Here is a 19,218-nt window from a genome sequence, read left to right as displayed (position 1 = left end):
ATGTGGGTGATGCTCCCCTTGGTTACATGCTACTTGTGCACTGCTTGGGAGCTTCCCAGAGGCACCTGGATGTATGCTGTTGGATAATAATGTTGGATAAGGCAAGTAGTTCTCACACATACACTGGGGCCCACTTTTTAGAACGAGAATCTGTCAGGACCCACCAAAAGTGATGTCATGACAGGAAGTGACATCATCAAGCAGGAAAAATTTTTAACAGTCCTAGGCTGCAGTCCTACCCACACTGACCTAGGACTCCCATTTACTGTCATTTTTAAAAGAATATACATAGCACCTTGTTAAAAGCACAGGTCTGTAACATTTCCCCAAATGCAGTCACATCCCATGGTAGCATCAAGTCTAATATAATAGAAATAAACTATGGAAAAAAATGGGGACCCACCTGAAATTGGCTCGCGACCCACCTAGTAGGACCTGACCCATAGTTTGAGAAACACTGGGATAAGATGATCTGATCTGATCTAGCAAAGATGGCCTTATGTTCCGGGATTTGCACCTCTGCTGCTTTTGGTACCCATTTGGGAGAAAAAGCGGGATATAAATTGATTAAATAAATAAGACTGCAATCCTATCCTCATTTACCTGGGAGGAAGCCCCTTTCACTATAATGAGACTTACTTGCGAGTAGCCACTTATAGGATTGGGCTCTAAATGTACATATATATTTGTCACACACACACACACACGCACACGCACGCATGCACAAACACACATGCACACCAGCGCGAGCACACACACACACACACACACACACACACACACACACACACACACACACCAGTATATATTATATAACCAGTATATATATAAAACACACCAGTTGGTCCCTGAGATTTAGACCAGTTGAAATAGTTGAAATTGACCAGTTGTTCCCTGAGATTTCTCCATACATTAGAGGTTCTCAAAGGGGGGCATTTTGACACCCCTGCCAGGGAAGCCCTGTCTCTGCCCATTTAAGGGGCAGGGTGGTGGTGAAGACAGCAACGTGATTGCCAGCATTGCGCAGCTGCCATGGACAATTGGGGAGCTTTTTTTGCTTACCATTGACAGTGCTGGCACTCTGGAGGGAGCAGAGAGCGTGCAGATTCCTCTGCAGGGCTCCGCAAGCCTCAGAACAACTCAAAATAACAATCGCAGCCCACTTATAGTTTCGTAATCACAAACCAGAAGTGGGACACCAGCTCTGTTTTTAGTTGTTCTGAGACTTGGGGACCCCTGTAGAGGGTCCTGGGGCTCCCTGCACCCTCCGGAGGGCTGGTGCTGTCACTGATAAGTAAAAAAACAAAACCTTTTGCCTCTGGCAGTGGTAAAATTATGGTGAGCATGTCGCCGCCTTCACCCATCCCCGCAAGCACTTATAACGGTTCCCAAACTCTTGGAGAGATTGGGAACCACTGCCATACATCATCCAGATTATTTCCAAGACTTTCATGGTGGCCACATGGCCTAGAGACGTATGTCTTTTTTGGTTTTACGAACAAGGAAGTTGAAATTCCAAGGCTATTGTCTTCTCTGCCAAATGCATTGTTCTTGGAACATATACAACCTTGCCATTCTGCAACTCACAACTTGTATTCCGGTAATCCCTCCAGCGGTAGTCTATGTTCTTACTTGGTATCATGCTTCTTTGACCTTCAGGGTCTGTGGTTATTGACATTTTGCTCGACTGAGTCAATATTAACTTCTCAGCCAATGGATAACAAATAGAAAGGAGCAAAAAACAAAACAAAACAAAAAACAAGCAATGTACAGTTAATATTGATTTATGATTGTATGAATCCTTTGCATGACTTTCCCACGCACAAGCCAACTTTCAACAAGCAGGGATTAAACACTTCTTAGTGCCAAGAGGTGAAACGAATAGGGAAGACAGTCTATTCCAAGGTTACAGGTATAGTCATGTAGTTTGATCTAAAGCACCTGTCTAGGATGAGTGAGCCCTTGGGTGTGGTTAGTGTGCATGCTGGTCCTAGAGTTGGCTTCTGATGGGCTGCAGCTCAGTGGTGTATTATTAACAGTATTTAGTATTTCATGTTGGCAACCTTCAGTCTCGAAAGACTCTGGTATCGCGCTCTGAAAGGTGGTTCTGGAACAGCGTCTAGTGTGGCTGAAAAGGCCAATTCGGGAGTGACAATCCCTTCCACACTAGGAGCAAGTGCAGTCTGTCCCTGGTCTGTCTCCCTGGCTATGGGCCTTCCTTCTTTTCCTCTTAGCCTCAGACTGTTGGCCAAGTGTCTCTTCAAACTGGGAAAGGCCATGTTGCACAGCCTTCCTCCAAGCGGGCCGCTCAGAGGCCAGGGTTTCCCACCTGTTGAGGTCCACTCCTAAGGCCTTCAGATCCCTCTTGCAGATGTCCTTGTATCGCAGCTGTGGTCTACCTGTAGGGCGCTTTCCTTGCACGAGTTCTCCATAGAGGAGATCCTTTGGGATCCGGCCATCATCCATTCTCATGACATGACCGAGCCAACGCAGGCGTCTCTGTTTCAGCAGTGCATACATGCTAGGGATTCCAGCACGTTCTAGGACTGTGTTGTTTGGAACTTTGTCCTGCCAGGTGATGCCGAGGATGCGTCGGAGGCAGCGCATGTGGAAAGCATTCAGTTTCCTCTCCTGTTGTGAGCGAAGAGTCCATGACTCGCTGCAGTACAGAAGTGTACTCAGGACGCAAGCTCTGTAGACCTGGATCTTGGTATGTTCCGTCAGCTTCTTGTTGGACCAGACTCTCTTTGTGAGTCTGGAAAACGTGGTAGCTGCTTTACCGATGCGTTTGTTTAGCTCGGTATCAAGAGAAAGCGTGTCGGAGATTTAGTATTTAGTATAACAGTATTGGTGTAAGGCACTCTTTGCTTGTAACAGGCTCTATTCTTCATTTCTCCACTCAAGAAGGATTGTGGGTTATGATGGCATCGCCCGGTAAGGGAGGCCAGTGCATCACCCCTACGATGGACCTCCTCCCATGCAGTGGGAAGGGCAACAGCCCAGGCGGTGAGCGTAGTGATGTATCATTTCCCTGCCCCGCTGGTTTTTGGCCGTAACTTTTGATAGAATAGAGTTATTTCAATGCAGTTTGTTCATTGCATTCTGCATGACATTATGCATTGAATGAAATATAATATGATGGTATTATTCAAAAGTACCAAGATTTAAAAAATTTTGGCCAGTAGTGGTGTCATGCCCTTCCTGTGTGTATCACCTACTATGGCCCACTGTATTGGAATCACAGAAGATCTGGCGAGGAGGTAGATATGGTGTCAGCTGTGGCCCCTTTAAGGGTAAGGCCTGGGCATCCAGCAGGGTGTGCTGCACAGCTGAAGCTACTTGAAGGCAATAGGGCTCTCAGGGATATAAGGAGCACCTGAGGCAGGAAGGGTTTGTGGGTTGTAGAAGGAGTGCAGGTTGGAGAGGAGACTGACTGACTTGGCTTAGTGACTTTGGAATCTGACCTTGGACTGTGACTTGGCTTATTGACTTTGGACTTTGCCCTGGATACTCTGATTTTGTGACTAACGGACTACTCGACCAGGCTGTGGAGAGCTGGAGAGCTGAGGTGTGCTGCTATACTGGGAAGGACTGCTGCCTTAGGAACTGGGTCCCTGCAGTTTAAACAGGCAAGCTACCCTAGTGGTGGAGTCTAGCAGTGCTGCTGTAGAGAACTGGGGCCATTGTTGGGGAACGAAAGGGGAGCTAATTCGCTTAGAGCGGGCATAAGTTCTCTAAGTGAGGCTTGGAGTGGGAATCTGGCAGAACACCCACACCTCCCATACCCCCTAGCAAAGCCACTGTTGGATTATTACATTGGCAGCCCTTCGATCCCAATCCTCAGAGGGCTGCTGTATTGAACACTTGCTATGTTTTAAGTCTTCTAAATACTGAACTCCCTAGCCCAATGGATCTTTTCGATGGTTCCAAGAGGTTGATGCTGGCAGTTCTGAAAGGTTCTTTTCAAGCAAATCTTTGCAAGTGGTCAGTGTAAACAATATCTGTCTGTCTTTGTCTGTCCTTTCTGTATGTATACACGCCTATCCCCTTTTGTATCTCTGTAGACCGTATATCATGGTTGGAGTGGCCCTTAGTATTGATGATCTCCCAGAATGCCAGGTACAAGGAAGTAGGAACAGGATGCAGACATCTTGTTGTCTTGTGTGCTCTTGGAGGAACCTGGTGGGCCTCTGTGAGACTGTGAGACTAGATGGTCCTTTGGCCTGATCCAGCAGGGCTGCATTGCAGTTGCATTGGCACTGGAAAGTTGGTTAGGATCGGGCTGTAAATGACACGGCCAGCTCACAGAGATCCATCAATTGTAGGCTTACGCTACCAGGTGTGGCTCTTTTAACACCTTGGCCATCAACATCTCAAATATGAACCCAGGATGGAGGCATCTGATGTATCTCTAGAACCTGAGCGTGGAAGGAGCTGCCAAGGGGCAAAAGGAGGTGTGTGTTCTGAAGCAAGAGCTTCCCTCCCTGTTGCCACTAAAAGCCAAAGCAGACTTCAAGGCAACAAGGTGCAATTTGTGTGCAACAAGGATCTGCCGTACTCACATAGAAAGCAATGAGTGAAGAGCAGTGGCGTCGCTAGGGGGTGTGTGGGGTACAGGTTGCACCGGGTGATGCGCACGGGGGGGTGACACCACTGCTTGCCAAAATTTTTGAATAATGCCATCATTTGATGCATAATTTCATGCAGAATGCAGCAACCGTTACCCTGCACATGCCCGATCTTGTCTGATCTTGGAAGCTAAGCAGGGTCAGGCCTGGTTAGTACTTGGATGGGAGACCGCTTAGGAATACCGGGTGCTGTAGGCTTCTACCATAGTCTTTCGAGACTGAAGGTTGCCAACCAAACTGCATTGAAATATCTCTATTCAGTCAAAAGTTATATGGGGGTGAGGCAATGCTGCATCACCATGCCCACCACCTAGAGTGTTGCCCCCCATGGGACCCCCATGGGACCATGGGAGGAGGTCCATCATGGGGGTGACATGCTGGCCTTCCTCACCGGGTGACACGAACTCTAGTGACACCACTGGTGGTGAGTCCAATTTATGGAACAAATGGGGTGAAGCACTGAGAAGGGCAGAATCTCCCCCCCCCCCCAGTATGACTTCCCTTCCTTTGGCTTCTCTCCTCAGAGACTTGTCTTCCAGCCAGAGCTCTGATAAGTTATTCTGCCTAAAGGGGTGGGAGAGGCAATTTGTGGAGAGGGAGGCAAGTTGAGGAAACTTACCCAGGCCCCCCATTTGCTCCTTAAATCACACCCCTTTCCCCTTGCTTTCTTTGTGGTTCCAGTAAATCCAGGCTTAAACTCATGGTTCTGCCGCTGTTGTATCTGATGTGGGCCTCCTCCAGAGGTGGAGTCAGATATCTACCAGGTTGGGCACTTCCCAGAGACCATTGAGGCACTTACTCAGCCAGGCCTTCACCAGTACACCCTAAGACCATTCGCAGACGTGGCTCATATTGGCTGAGAGATGTGCTGTTGCTGCTTCAGGACAGTGGCATAGCTAAGGCATCTGGACCCAGGGACACAACAATTTTTAACACCCCCCCTGAATTTTTAATACCCCCCATATGACATGGAGGGTGGGGTGTTAAGGCACTTCCTTCTGAGGCCCAGGGGGCACTGGGTACTTTCTGAGGCTTTGAGTACCATGCCAAAAACCAGAACCGCCTTTCGAAGGCCTCGAAGACACCACCTCAAGGCGTGGTGTCAAGGGCAATGTATCCCCCTGCCCCCCTTAGCTATGCCACTGCTTCTGGTACCCCCATCTCCAGTTGGGATGATCCATCAAAAGCCCCTTGGGGGACCATTATGGAACTTGGAGGAGGTTCATCCCATTGGCTTGTGGGGAGGGTAAGAGGAGGCATCTTTACCCATTGTCCATCAACTGCTGCGGGTGTGCAGGGGGTTTGTGGGAACTCACCATGCCATGGGAGGGACAGGGAAGGCACTGCTTTGCCCTAGGATTCCCAGTGGCCTGGTGACGGCAGTGCCCTCATCAGCCTTTGGTGAAAGGGAGTGCTTTTCTTTCTTAATCCAGCCATTGCAGTACCCAGTACAGAGCCAGTCAACTCCAGCGATGAATCTCTCTCTCTCTCTCTCTTCTCCCCCCTCCTCCCTTCCTTGATGTCGGAATGTTTCAGAAAACTCCAAATCAATTTGAAGCCTCCCGATTTTCAGCCAAGGAAGCAACGTGCTGATAGGGTCAAAAGGCCTGTCGCCAATATGGATCATAGAATTTGACATATTAATTCAAGCTGTCAGAACCAATATGTGTAAGTGAGTTTTGCAAAGGCACAGACCCCGCTTCCTAAAAACCAGGGATGAGGATAACATTTCACAGATTCCTAGGAAACCAATGGGGGTGGGTGGAGAGGATGACACGTGGCCTGTGAATGCCCTTCACAGAGCAGAGAGAGAGAGAAAGAGAGAGAGAGAGAGAGAGAGAGAGAGAGAGAGAGACAGACAGACCCATAGGGATGATGTTCTCAAAGTGGCAAATACTAATTAGCTTAAATGCATGTGATAGGATCTGTCTCATTTACACCCAGCCTCCTCAAAAAAAGAAAACCTCCAGAAACTTTTGCATTGGTTAACAACAATATCGGTGTTCATTGCCCTCCCCAAGTTGCTCAGCTCCCTTGCCTGCATACAAGCTGATCGGCAAAGTGGCAGGATATACATTTGTTACTGGGAACTCTTTGATATTCAGCATGTGAAATGTCGGCGAGTGGAAGTGGTTCAGGCATCTGGCAGGAAATTACCATGAATCCTGTTTCCTTAACAGCTTCATAGATGTGCGTGCACCCAGACACACACACACCTTTCCCTTGCCTTGGCTTCATTTGATTCCCCCCATCCAGCCAAAACCAAAGGCAGAAATGGGAAGCTGGCTCCTACGGAATTAGACCATTGGTCCATCAAGTTCAGTACAGGCAGTGGCCCTCAAGGGTTTTGGACAGGGGTCTTCCCCAGTTCTACCTGGAAGTGCTGCTGGGGATTGAAAACTAGGATCTTCTGCATGCAATGGTGGTGCCCTAGCGTGGAGTGAAGACACCCTTGCTGAAGAGGGCTAAAATGGCTCCACTGTTTTATGTACCTAACCTGCATCCAATATGCTCAAGGGTGGGCAAACTTTCAACTTTAGGGATCCTGGACCTTTAACAATTATACAGAAGAGGGCATTTCAGCAGGTGCAGTGTGTCATCTTAGAGATGACAAGCGATACCTGGAATGACTCTGGAATAACTTATGGAACGACTCTGGAATGACTTATGTTTGCCCTTTTTCCACCCTGGAGCTTTGGGTTTCGAGAATTCATTGCCACAAGAACCGGTGATGGCTACTTGGGATGGCAAAGGATCACTTGGGATATTGGGATGGCCCCTCAAAGCACCCACCTAGCCAGGATGGTCCTTGAACCTTTGGCACCAGTGCAGTGGTAGAACCCCATGTGGCTGAAGGGGAGTGCCATAGGGGTACAAGACTTTGCTCCGGAATGTCCAGCGACCTGGAACTTTCATCATTAGCTTATTGCTAATTGCCCACAATGGCTTCATTGTCTATGCCCCCTGTACTGGTGGTTCAGGGGTAGGTGTGTAAAGGTCTGCCTCTTCACACAGCAAAGCTATATAGCAACAAAGCCACCAAGTTCTTCTCTAGCGCATATTAAACATCATGGGTCTCAGACCACCAGGGTTGGTCCAAGACCTCCTGGCACCTGAGGCAGTATGCTGACCCTACCCTTACAAGGTGCCTTGGGCCAGCTTGGGCCAGCCCACAGCCCATGCAGTTCTTTTAAAGATTGGGGGAAAGTATGCCAAGCCCAAGTCAAGTGCAGAGATCTTTCTATTCCCAGTGCGCAAAATAAACAGGCACGACGTGCACAAGTAAAAGAGACTAAAGTATAATGAGACTTATGAGCTTTGTGGAAAGGCATGGGGTGTGTGGAGAAGGTCGAGGGTCGAGCCAAAGTTGGGTTAGAGTAAGGAGGATATATTGGGGGTATGGGGTGCTAATTGACCAAGTTATGTCAGTTGTCCGCAATGGAGAAGCACACCTGGGATGTTGCCGAGATTCACAGACAGCGATAATCAGGCTGGGGGCGATATACCTTCTCCGTTAATATGGTCACTGCAGGGGCAGCATAATTGGGGTGGCAGAGGATGGGCCTGGTCTTTGTGTGATATAGGGCAGTGTCCAAGTTCTCGTTATGGAGGGCAGGTGCTGGCCTTGGCCATTGCACCAGGTGATGTGCTCTTCTCATCCCAGTGGAGAGGCAGAGATCAGCAACCACCCCCACCACCAATCTACTGCCAGAGGCAACTCTTTCAGCTGGCCTCATGAATGGACCGGCCCTTTGGAGAGTCCAATAACACCACAAAACTCTGGTCACTAAGGGTTTTAGGAGATTCCAATCCAAGCCTGAGCTGTTTGCTAAGCAAGCTTTTTTCACTGTTAGGTTGGCACAAACATATACAGTAATTTGGAGCAACTGTTACCCTGCATATGCCCGATCTCGTCTGATCTTGGAAGCTAAGCAGGGTCAGGCCTGGTTAGTACTTGGATGGGAGACTGCCAGGGAATACCAGGTGGTGTAGGCTTATACCATTGTCTTTCGAGACTGAAGGTTGCCAACCACATACAGTAATTTATTCCCTCTTGTGTAATCCGCACAGGATTCATAAATCAAGACTGTTCGTGTGCAGAGTTGTAGTGTGTCTCAGGAATGCCTCCTCGCTCCCCCACCTGAGTCGTTTCACATATATGCTGCCATAAGTAATGCAAGTTGAAAGAAGCTATTTACTTTCATTGGGCCGCAGTTTCCCCTGCTTTGTTTCCGGAGAACAATGGGAAGATGGGGCTGTTTACCTCTCTGAGCCTCAAGACGTGTGCTTTCTTTTGCTTGCCTTTGAACAACGTTGCGCTCCAAAGTGCAAAATCGGCGTTCTTGGCGCGCATGAAAGATGTGCGGTGTCCGGGAGTCAGGGCATGAAATCATTCATCAAACAAAGAAGAGGGCTTCAGAGAGGATTCTTTGCACATCAGGCTTCAGCATTGTCTACAGCCACATTGGCGGGACCCTTTCAGTCCAGCCCTGTTCTCACAATAGAACCAGTACTGCCCTACGCTTTCTCCTGTGCACAAATGTCTCCCCTGGTTTTTACGCTGTCTGATTTATATGATCTGTAGGAATATAGAAGCCTAGAAGCGGGGCCAACCTAGCTTCAAAGCTGGTTGGAGCAGCCATTTCGATCTCCTCTAATCTTGGAAGCTAAGCAGGGTCAGGCCTGATTAGTACTTGGATGGGAGACCGCCTGGGAATACCGGGTGCTGTAGGCTTATACCATAGTCTTTCGAGACTGAAGGTTGCCAACCATCTCACTTCTGCAGCAGCTGTAGTCCCACAGGACTTGTATTCATAAAACCCATCCCATCCTCCTATATGCACAAACAGATGCACATGCCTGATCTTGTCTGATCTCGGAAGCTAAGCAGGGTCAGGCCTGGTTAGTACTTGGATGGGAGACCGCCTGGGAATACCGGGTGCTGTAGGCTTCTACCATAGTCTTTCGAGATTGAAGGTTGCCAACCACCTTGTCTTCCCGCTGCCTTCTTCAGCCCGCCAGTTGGCTCTCCTAGCCCCTTCCCACTCACTGAGAGCAGCCCGGAAACTGGCATGCCCACCTCTTCTCCCAGCACTGCAGGAGGAAAGTTGTACTCACTTGGCTGCTTGGGATAGGGGCAGGGTGGGCAAGGGGAGGTGGAGTGTGCTGATCATCAGAGGCTGCCCTCCCCTCCGGACCCTTACTCTCAACTCTGAAGTTGCCTTCTTCCTCCCCAACAGCACACTCTGCTCATCCTTTTTGTTTCAAAAAGAAGGGCACGGATGGGAGAGGAGGCACCAGGGTTGACCTGAAGGAGGCTAGGGGGGTAGGCTTTGGGTCACTGTGCTGCACTGCACTCCCCCTCCACCTGGCTGCTTTGTGAAGGAGGTGAGGAGGAGGGGGCGGCAGCAGCAGTTACAGGAGAGGCGGGACACGTGAGAGATTTGGGGGGGAGCGGAGTCAGTGTGCGCTCTAGCACAAACCATATATCTGTCTCAAGTCATCCTCTCAGACCACTCCTGCCTCCACAGTTTCTCTTCATTGTGTCCAGAGAACTAAAATACTTTTTTGACCCAGTGTGTAATCTGTGGAACTCTTTGCTACATGATGGGGTGATGGCACCTGGTCTAGATGCCTTGAAAAGGGGATTGGCACCTGGTCTAGATGCCCTGTAAAGGGGATTGGACAGATTGATAGAGGAAAAATCCATCACCAGTTACGAGCTGTGATTGGTATGTGCAGCCTCCTGGTTTTGGAAGTAGGCTCTTTCTGAATGCCAGATGCAAGGGAGTGGCAACAGGATACAGCGGTCTTATGGTCTTGTGTGCTCCCTGAGGCATCTGGTGGGCCACTGTGAGATACAGGAAGATGGACTAGATGGGCCTTTGGTCTGAGCCAGTGGGGCTGTTCTTATGTTCTTAAACTACAATTCCCAGGAAGCCTTGCAGGTCTCTTGTTATCTGGTGTGCTCCCTGGGGCATTTGGTGGGCCGCTGTGAGATACAGGAAGCTGGACTCGGTGGGCCTATGGCCTGATCCAGTGGGGCTGTTCTTATGTTCTTAACTACAATTCCCAGGAGGCCTTGCAGGTCTCTTGTTATCTGGTGTGCTCCCTGGGGCATTTGGTGGACCGCTGTGAGATACAGGAAGCTGGACTAGATGGGCCTATGGCCTGAACCAGTGGGGCTGTTCTTATGTTCTTAACTACAATTCCCAGGAAGCCTTGCAGGACTCTTGTTATCTGGTATGCTCCCTGGGGCATTTGGTGGACCGCTGTGAGATACAGGAAGCTGGACTAGATGGGCCTATGGCCTGAGCCAGTGGGGCTGTTCTTATGTTCTTAACTACAATTCCCAGGAAGCCTTGCAGGTCTCTTGTTATCGGGTGTGCTCCCTGGGGCATTTGGTGGGCCGCTGTGAGATACAGGAAGATGGACTAGATGGGCCTTTGGTCTGAGCCAGCAGGGCTCTTCTTTTGTTCTTAACCCCCTTTCTTGCTTTTTCTGGCGTCTGTTTTCTCCCAAGTCGTCTGTTAGTCCTTCATCCATCAGAGCACCCGACTGCAATCTCCCACAGTCACCTCACCCATGGGTGCTCCTGGCAGCACAGCAAGGAGCCACGCGGCACCACAAACACTAACACATTGTCAGTGCGGGATTGATCTCAGTGGGAGCTGTTTGGTACTACAGTCTGTTTCACCAGATGCCCCAGCTCTTCAGGTGTGCTAAGCAAGGAATATCTGACATGCGCACAGGTGGGTAGAGAGAAGGGTATCAGCGCATGAAACTGACACCCGAAGCATCAGATGAGAGGAAATGAAGGCAAGTTATGCTGGTGACAAGCTTCCACATTCAGAGTAAGCCTGGTGACAAGTCACAGTGGGAAAGGCTGAGAAGCAGGATGAAAGTTTCAAGACTGGCAAAAAACTAATTTTAGACATGAAATTGGCCTCACCAAGAGGGTGATAATTAGTTCACTGAACATGAAAGCGATGAGTTTTACAGCAGCCCTAGATGGAACCATGTTGAGTGTCTGAGGCTGCAATCCTAGACACACTTTCCTGGGAGTAGGACCCGTTGAACACAAAGGGACTTACCTCTGAGTAGTCATGTATAGCGTTATGCTGTGAGTGTCCAGGCAGGGATGGTGTCACTGATAGACCGACATCCATCAGAAGACCGACATCCATCAGAGACGAACATGCCCAATTCTCCTGCCCTCCCTTGCAAGGTAAAAGGCATTGCTGTGCCTGACCCAATGGTTGCCAGCCTCCACTGCTTTTCCTACTCTTACTACCTGGATTTGAAAAGGAAGAGGGAACAGGAACAAAAGAGGAAGTGTGAAGGAGAGGGAAGTGGTGATCTAAAGCAGTGATTTGCAACCTTTTTCATCTCAGGGCACACCATTCATCTTTGGGCAATTGACAAGGCACACTGGGACGCAGGTTGTGTCTGTTGTCTTGTGTGCTCCCTGGGGCATTTGGTGGGCCACTGTGAGACACAGGAAGCTGGACTAGATGGGCCTTTGGCCTGATCCAGTGGGGCTCTTCTTATATTCTTACTGCACTGCTGGCGGGGGGAGGGCCTCACATCCCGCAATGGCCCTACCAATAAATGACCCCTAAACTCCTGCAGCACTCCTGACATGGTGCAGTGGTTGAAAATCACAGGGCTCAAGGGTTTGGAGTGGAAGAGAGAATCTGGAGGAGTTTGTGCATTCACACACACAAACACTACCTGCCTCCCTTCCTCTAGGAATTGCCATAGTAAAAAAAATCGGCAACTCTTTTGACCCAGAGTCGAAATGCTTCCACTTTCTTTTTACACAACCCCCCCAGGCACCCCCTCTTCCCCTTCCCCTCCACCCGTATCTTTCCCCACATTCACAAACATGTTAATATTTAAACAGCTAAATACCAGCAAAAGAAATGTCCGTCTCTCGTTTAATGGCAGTGAATTTATCGTTCCTCCTTCCCAAAGGATCTCGGTGTCTGTGGTTGATTAATTTTAATTAATATTTCATCTAATCTGGTAATATATCGCAAATTCTCGGTGCGAGTGTGCTTCCAAGTGGGTATAATTGAAATTTACACCAGGTTAAGTGATATTTATGCCGCTGGCTCTCTGCAAAGCGGGTTTCCAGGCTGGCCTATCAGGGCGCGTACTTTTTCAAACGACTCTCCGCCAAGGAAATGCAGGGAAATCTGCCTTGCGATTTCCATCGAGGCCTGACCTGCACTGATTGTTTACCGCACATCGGTGCTCAGATGCTCTGTGCATAAGACACAACGATACTCGTGTGCATTGTCATCATTAAAAAGTGTGCGGCCTTCCTCATGAGATTGCTGATTCTGCTTGAAGGCTGTTCCTGGACACTCCCCCTCCCAACATAACGAATACTGGAAATTCCTGAAGACCTTGTTCAAATGTCAGCTACAGCTTGGCAACTATTTGTGGGCCACCCCAGTGAGCAGGAATCATGATCCCAATCTCCCATGTTCAATCTGAAAACTCTACCCTCTGCCTGTGCCCCTCTGCTCTTTTCTCTGTTGGCCACCTAGGTCAGGGGTGTCAAACATAAAGCCCTTGGGCTGGGTGCAGCTGTTTATTCAGCCCCCATTATAACTGAATTCCCCTAGTGTGATAGTTGGATTCTCTCATATCTTGAAATTATGATCCAGATTTGTAAATTTTCCCTTCTGTAGTTTGCCGCTGATGAGTTCCTACTTGAAAACAAGGTGCTTATTTCTGGCCATCATCTGCTTAATGATGCCACTTCCTGCTTAGTGATGTCACTTCCGGCTCTCAGCAGACTCGATGAATGTTCTACAGTCCACTACAGGAAAAGAATTTCGTGAAGCGTTCCATATTTTTATACTAAAATTGGAACGATCAGGGTTTCTTTTGTAATGGAACGTACTGGAATGGCATTCCGGCAGCTTTTTTCCCCCCCGAACGGCATTCTGGCAGCTTTTTTCCCCCCTCCTCCTGGCCCCCACCTTTTTTTCCCTCCCTGCGCTGCCCAGCACTGCTGGCTAGGGAGGGATTTGAACCTCCAACCCTCCTCCTGGCCCCCACCTTTTTTCCCCCCTCCTCCTGGCCCCCACCATCTTTTTTCCCTCCCTGCGCCACCCAGCACTGCTGGCTAAGGAGGGATTCGAGCCTCCAACCTTGTGCTCCACAGCCCAGCACTCTCTCCATTGGGCTATAGGAAAGCCTATTGTCAAAGCGTTCAGAACTAACATATAAGGTCCTGAGCCCAGCTGGTGGCCATCAGCGCCTCAAGTATTAGTTCCAAACACTTTGAGCTTAAGACTTCCAATGGCTCAGTTACTAAAGTGCTGGTCTGTGGAGCCAGAGGTTGGGGGTTCAAATCCCCGTAAGGAATAATTTTTTTTTTCTTCTTTTTTTTTTTAGGTGGGGAAGTAAATAAATAAAAGATTACACTTGTTAATCTGAAACTTGTTCTTGTAAGTGGGTTCCTGCACCTTTTATTTTTTTTTTTAGAAAAAAAACACTGCCCCTGCCTCACCGCACTCATAGCTTTCGCCTGAGCCCAGCCTGCCTTTCCTCTCCCCGCGCTCTGCTTCCCGCGCAGCTACCAAGCCGGTGAGGGCGTGGGGACATGTGCTGAGGAGGAGGAGGAGGAGGAGGATGATGAGGGACAGCCAGCCAGCCAGCCAGGGAGACGGGTTGCAGCACCCAGGTACTGGCTTGGCAAGAGGAGGGGGGAAGGAAGCTGGCTGGTGCAGCCCCTGCACCTGAGACAGCCTATGCAGGTGTACTGAGAAGTAAGTCCCCTTGTGTTCAGTGGGGCTTACTCTCAGGAAAATGTGGCTGGGATTGCAGCCCAAGCCTATGCAGGTGTACTGAGAAGTAAGTCCCCTTGTGTTCAGTGGGGCTTACTCCCAGGAAAATGTGGATGGGATTGCAGCCCAAGCCTATGCAGGTGTACTAAGAAGTAAGTCCCCTTGTGTTCAGTGGGGCTTACTCCCAGGAAAATGTGGATGGGATTGCAGCCCAAGCCTATGCAGGTCTACTGAGAAGCAAGTAATTCATTCATTTTTATAGTTATTAATATAAGGCTTGGCTGATCTAAATTAACTAAGCAAAAATTATTACTAATAATTTAGTAGCTTTGTAATGTCATCAACAGGAGATTTAGGTTTTTAACTATAAATGGGGAAGCTTAAGTGTCCTTGCTGCATTATAACAACACTTAGGAAATATGTATTCCTCTGTGCAGTAGGTCAGATCATTGTTGTCTATTAATTTTTGGTTTTTTTAGACTATATTTAATAATCACTATTATTATAATGGGGAATGGGGACATAGTACACAGGGGAAATGGGGGAACCACAAAAGATGGTTTAATGAATTGATTAAGTTATGAAGTTATGAATCAAAAATCATGTGGTCACACACCCTCTATTGGTTCAAGATGAGTTGTAAAATAGATTATATTCCGGTATTATATAATTTATCTATTTTACAATTCATCTTTTGTGTTTATTCTTCTGCTCCCCCCTTGTGTGCTTATATTGCACATTCATTGTTATCTGATCACATATTTCTCTTTTTTTTTGCACCAATCATGTTTCAATGTCTTGAGCCAATAGAGGGTATGTGACCACATGATTTTTGATCCATAACTTGTTTATTAATCAATTAATTAACCCATCTTTTGTGCCCCCTCTCCCCTGTGTGCCAATTGATTTGGGTTCAAACAAATCTGTAGAGTGATGTAATGTAATCATTTTTTATATTTTGCCTTCATCAATTGTTTTAACCAATATTTATTAAATGTTTTAAAAGTTTTAATTAATTTTTTTGGTTGTTACATATTTGCAAATACATGCAACAAACCGTGATATAATCCTTGGTGTGTGCTCCAGAGGTGGTCCGTCTCTTTTTGTTCTTCTCTCTTGAAGTTCTCCCCTCATTTTCTAGTTCTTAAGTAGTTGGGGAATGGGGATTTAAAGAGAGAGAAATGAGATGAATGAATGAATGAATGAATGAATGAATGAATAAATAAATAAATAAATAAATAAAAGATTAACAAGTCGTGAGTTCCTGCACCTTTTTTTTTTTTTTTTTTAAACAAAAAAAGCACTGGGAACGATACAGAGAAGATTAGCATGGCCCCTGCGCAAGGATGACACGCAAATTCGGGAAAAGAATTTGACACCCTTGACCGAGATCCACCAGCCCTGAGCATGTCTGCTTTAACCACGGGCTCGATGCCACATGTGGTCCAATGTCAATTGAGTTCTGGGGTTCCTGGTGATTGTTTTATGGTTGGTGCTGCTCGTTCTGGCGCTTTCCACCCTATCGTTTCATAAACTTATTACCGAATGGAACTGGAGATCATGAGATCAAAGATGACTTGTCCAACATTAAGAAATAAGAGAACCCGGAGTCCTTGCTCCTGATCTTGTCTCGAGATGCTGTTCCCCAAGGCTGTTCTCATCAAGTTTATTACTTAACCCCAAGCTCTTGCAAGTGGGAATATTTCAAGGGAAATCTTGTTTTCAAGCTCAATTTCAAGCGGGAGACTCTGGATAGGTTGGCTGAAGTTCTGAGGAGAGGTGTGCCTCACCGGAGTCTCAAAGCTCGGCCGCACCATAAACACCGAAGTCTGTGCCTCAAACTGGATTTTCATGTTGCTTCCTGTTAAAAGCAACCTTGTGTTTGATTTACTGTTTTAATCAGGCGGCTGTCAGTCAGCCTCATTCCATATCACTCATCATAAACACGGGCTGTGCCAAAAAATTATGACTTATTAAATGATTTTATTACAGTAAACTGCAGATTGAGCTGTGCAAACACAGGTGTTGCAACACAATCTCCTTTTAACTCCCTCCAAGCCAGGCAAGACAATGCAGGAGGCAGGCAACACAGGGGGGGGGGGGAAGCTGCACGGCATCTGAGAGCTGATCAAAATCCTTGGGAAACACACACACATACATATGCATGTGGTATAGTTCAGGGATGGGCTGAGATTCGGATGATGCGGACTCAGACCTGTGTTTTTCACGATTCGGACTTGAGTCACATGTGTCAAAAACTTGACTTGGAACTCAGTGGTTTTACCCTTAAAATGAAGAATAGACTCAAGTCAAGACTCACTTTTCTGTGTGCTTGTGACTCTGTTTTGGGTGCACTTGCTTGCTTTTATTTAACTGCTTCCAGTGCTTGACTCGCTTTTCAAAAAGACTTGTGCTTGAGTGCAAGCAACCCAGGAAAAGCTCTGGACGAGTTGGGAGAGCCACCCTCAAGTCTCGCAAGCGACTCGAGTCAAAATGGGCAGAGATTCGGGATTTGTGTCTCAGCACTCCGGCTCCAGCACATCCCTGGTATAGTCCAGGGACTCTACCACTTCGAAATGTACACAGAGGAACTGTGTGATTGTGCGTCATCTCCTTGTAGCAGTTGTCCCTTGCTTGCAAGAAGCTTGCTTTGGCCACATCTGGAGAATTGCATCCAGTCCTGGTTGCCACATTAAAAAAAAAAAAAAAAAGAATGTGGTGACACTGGAAAATGTGCGGAGTGACCAAAACTATCAGTGAGATGGGCTGTTGAGCCATTTTTTTTCTTCCTTTTCTAAGCAGCCCTGAGTTTGTGAAACGTGTCTTGATCCTAACTTCCTCCTCTGCATAAGCTTCTTCCCAAAACTTTAGGTGATGGCCTTATACATCTATCATAGTTAGAAGAGCCAACTTCTTTCCCCACTTTATCTGATTTCTTGCGGCTTGTCTGTTTGACCCTTGTCAACCTTAGGGTCTCTGATTGTAGCCTGTCAGCTGCATGAGTGTTCAGGAGCAGCGAAACAAGGCCTAGTGTGGCACCAGATGCATGGATACATTTCTTTCAGCATAGGAATTGGTGGGTCATGGTCCGCTTCTTCAGACCTACTGATGCAATGGGCAGGTGCCTGCGTGGGTATGTCACATAAACACGTGCATGTATAAAGACATGGCATATGATAAGAAAGTTGGGATGGGGAGGGACAAAAGTGGTGGCCCACCTCCTCTAGCACCAACAGCTGCTGGTGACTGTGAGCAGCGGAGGAAAAAGTACAGGGTCCTGCCAACCTTGTTCCAAATTGTGGCCACACCCTGTGCCGCCCAAATAGCACTTGCCACCGCTGTTACCTCCTCCTGCATGTTGTCTATTTCAAAACAGGTTAAGTGGGAGGCTTGTTAAGAGGAAGACTCAGGGTGCAAGTAGAGGCGGAGATAGAAATGTGAGGTTGGGGGGGTGTCCAAAAAGGGGGGATGGACGGAAAAGTGGGTGCTGCTTCAGCTGCCAAATTAGCTGGAGCCAGTGCTTTCTTCCAACTTCAGTCCCATTCCCTGGGCTCTCTAGCAGGGCAGCAGATGCATGCTCTCTCGTGTGGCATGTGCACCACTATGTGTGCCAGAGTCCCCGATGTGGTTGATACTCTGCCATCTCATGCGCCAGCGAGCGAGGCTTATTTCAAACTATCCAGAGGACAATTGCATACCCTGATGTCTCATTAACCCAAAGAACAAACAGCCCCTTGGCTTTGGATTCCTCCGAGATTTTTGCAGTGTGAAAGAAGACAACAGATGGAGTACAGTCTCCAGCAGTGTGCAAATGGAGGAAGCCTTGGAATGAGAACCGTGTCCTTGTTTTTCATCTGTTCAGTGTTGGAGGCTGCATAACTACAGCCACCGCCACCACCGGCCCACATCTGGAGTCAGGACTTCCAGGGTAGGGGGTGCCCCCACACTTCTCGTGTTGAAATTCATCACGGAGGAGGCTGCAAAATTTGAGAGCACAGGGCACAAGAGGGGGTTAAGAAGAGTGGTCCTTGGCGGTAAAGCTTCTAAAGGTTAACATGCAGCAGAAAGAGGGTGACTTCCAGGTGAAGCTGCTTACGGAGGACAAAAAGGAAAAAGGGGTGTGTGTGTGTGTGTGTGCTTTTGTCAGATATCTTGGGACTTCAGAAAGCCAGGAAGGAACAGGGTCCATCTGTTCCAGAGCTAAACACAGAGGTCCTTTTAAAAATAAATCTTTACTTTTAACTTTGTAGATAAAAATAGTGTACAAAGGACACCGTGCTTAATCTCTGCCTTCTTCAAAATGCTTGGGAGACTGCCTCTCTCTCTCTCTCACACACACACACACACACATTTCATTCTGGCTTTGATTCCTGTGAGTCTACTGACAGATTACTTCATTTTAACTCTATGGCTTTTCTGTCTTGTGGGAGGCATATTTCTAAGTATCATATTTATCAAAGGAGCTCAGCAAAGGGGGGTAAAAAAAAAAGCAGGGACCAGAATGAGGCTTTTGATGATTCCCCCAGTAACTACAACCACAATAAATTTTGTGCGAAGGAAAACACAAACCGGGGGGATCTTTTATGTCTAGGCTTGGAAACAAGGTTCTCCCTTTGTCACTCAGAAACCTTTAGCATTTGGGGCTAATGGCTCTCTTTTTGTCTCTCTGTCTCTCCTTGCCCCCCTTCCTCGCTCCTCCTCCTCCTCCCCCCCATGCAGAAATATCACATCTGGACTCACTTGCAAAAGCGGGTCTCCAGATTCCCAAGGGCGACGTTCTCCCC

At 47.9% G+C, this 19,218-nt stretch overlaps 1 non-coding gene and 1 pseudogene across 1 annotated transcript; both read left to right on the top strand.

Moving 5' to 3' along the window:
- The first annotated feature begins 4,706 nt into the window (after positions 1-4,706).
- LOC136662893 (5S ribosomal RNA) lies at positions 4,707-4,826 on the top strand (annotated as a pseudogene).
- A 10,886-nt stretch (positions 4,827-15,712) lies between these two features.
- Positions 15,713-15,817, top strand: LOC136662675 (U6 spliceosomal RNA). The gene has a single exon (XR_010794993.1). It is a non-coding gene; the product is annotated as a U6 spliceosomal RNA (small nuclear RNA).
- The last annotated feature ends 3,401 nt before the right edge of the window (positions 15,818-19,218 follow it).

Source organism: Tiliqua scincoides, chromosome 11, assembly GCF_035046505.1.
Source record: "Tiliqua scincoides isolate rTilSci1 chromosome 11, rTilSci1.hap2, whole genome shotgun sequence".
NCBI lineage: Eukaryota > Metazoa > Chordata > Lepidosauria > Squamata > Scincidae > Tiliqua > Tiliqua scincoides.
Note: the sequence above shows the minus strand (reverse complement) of the source record. Positions and strands in the feature narration are given on the sequence as shown.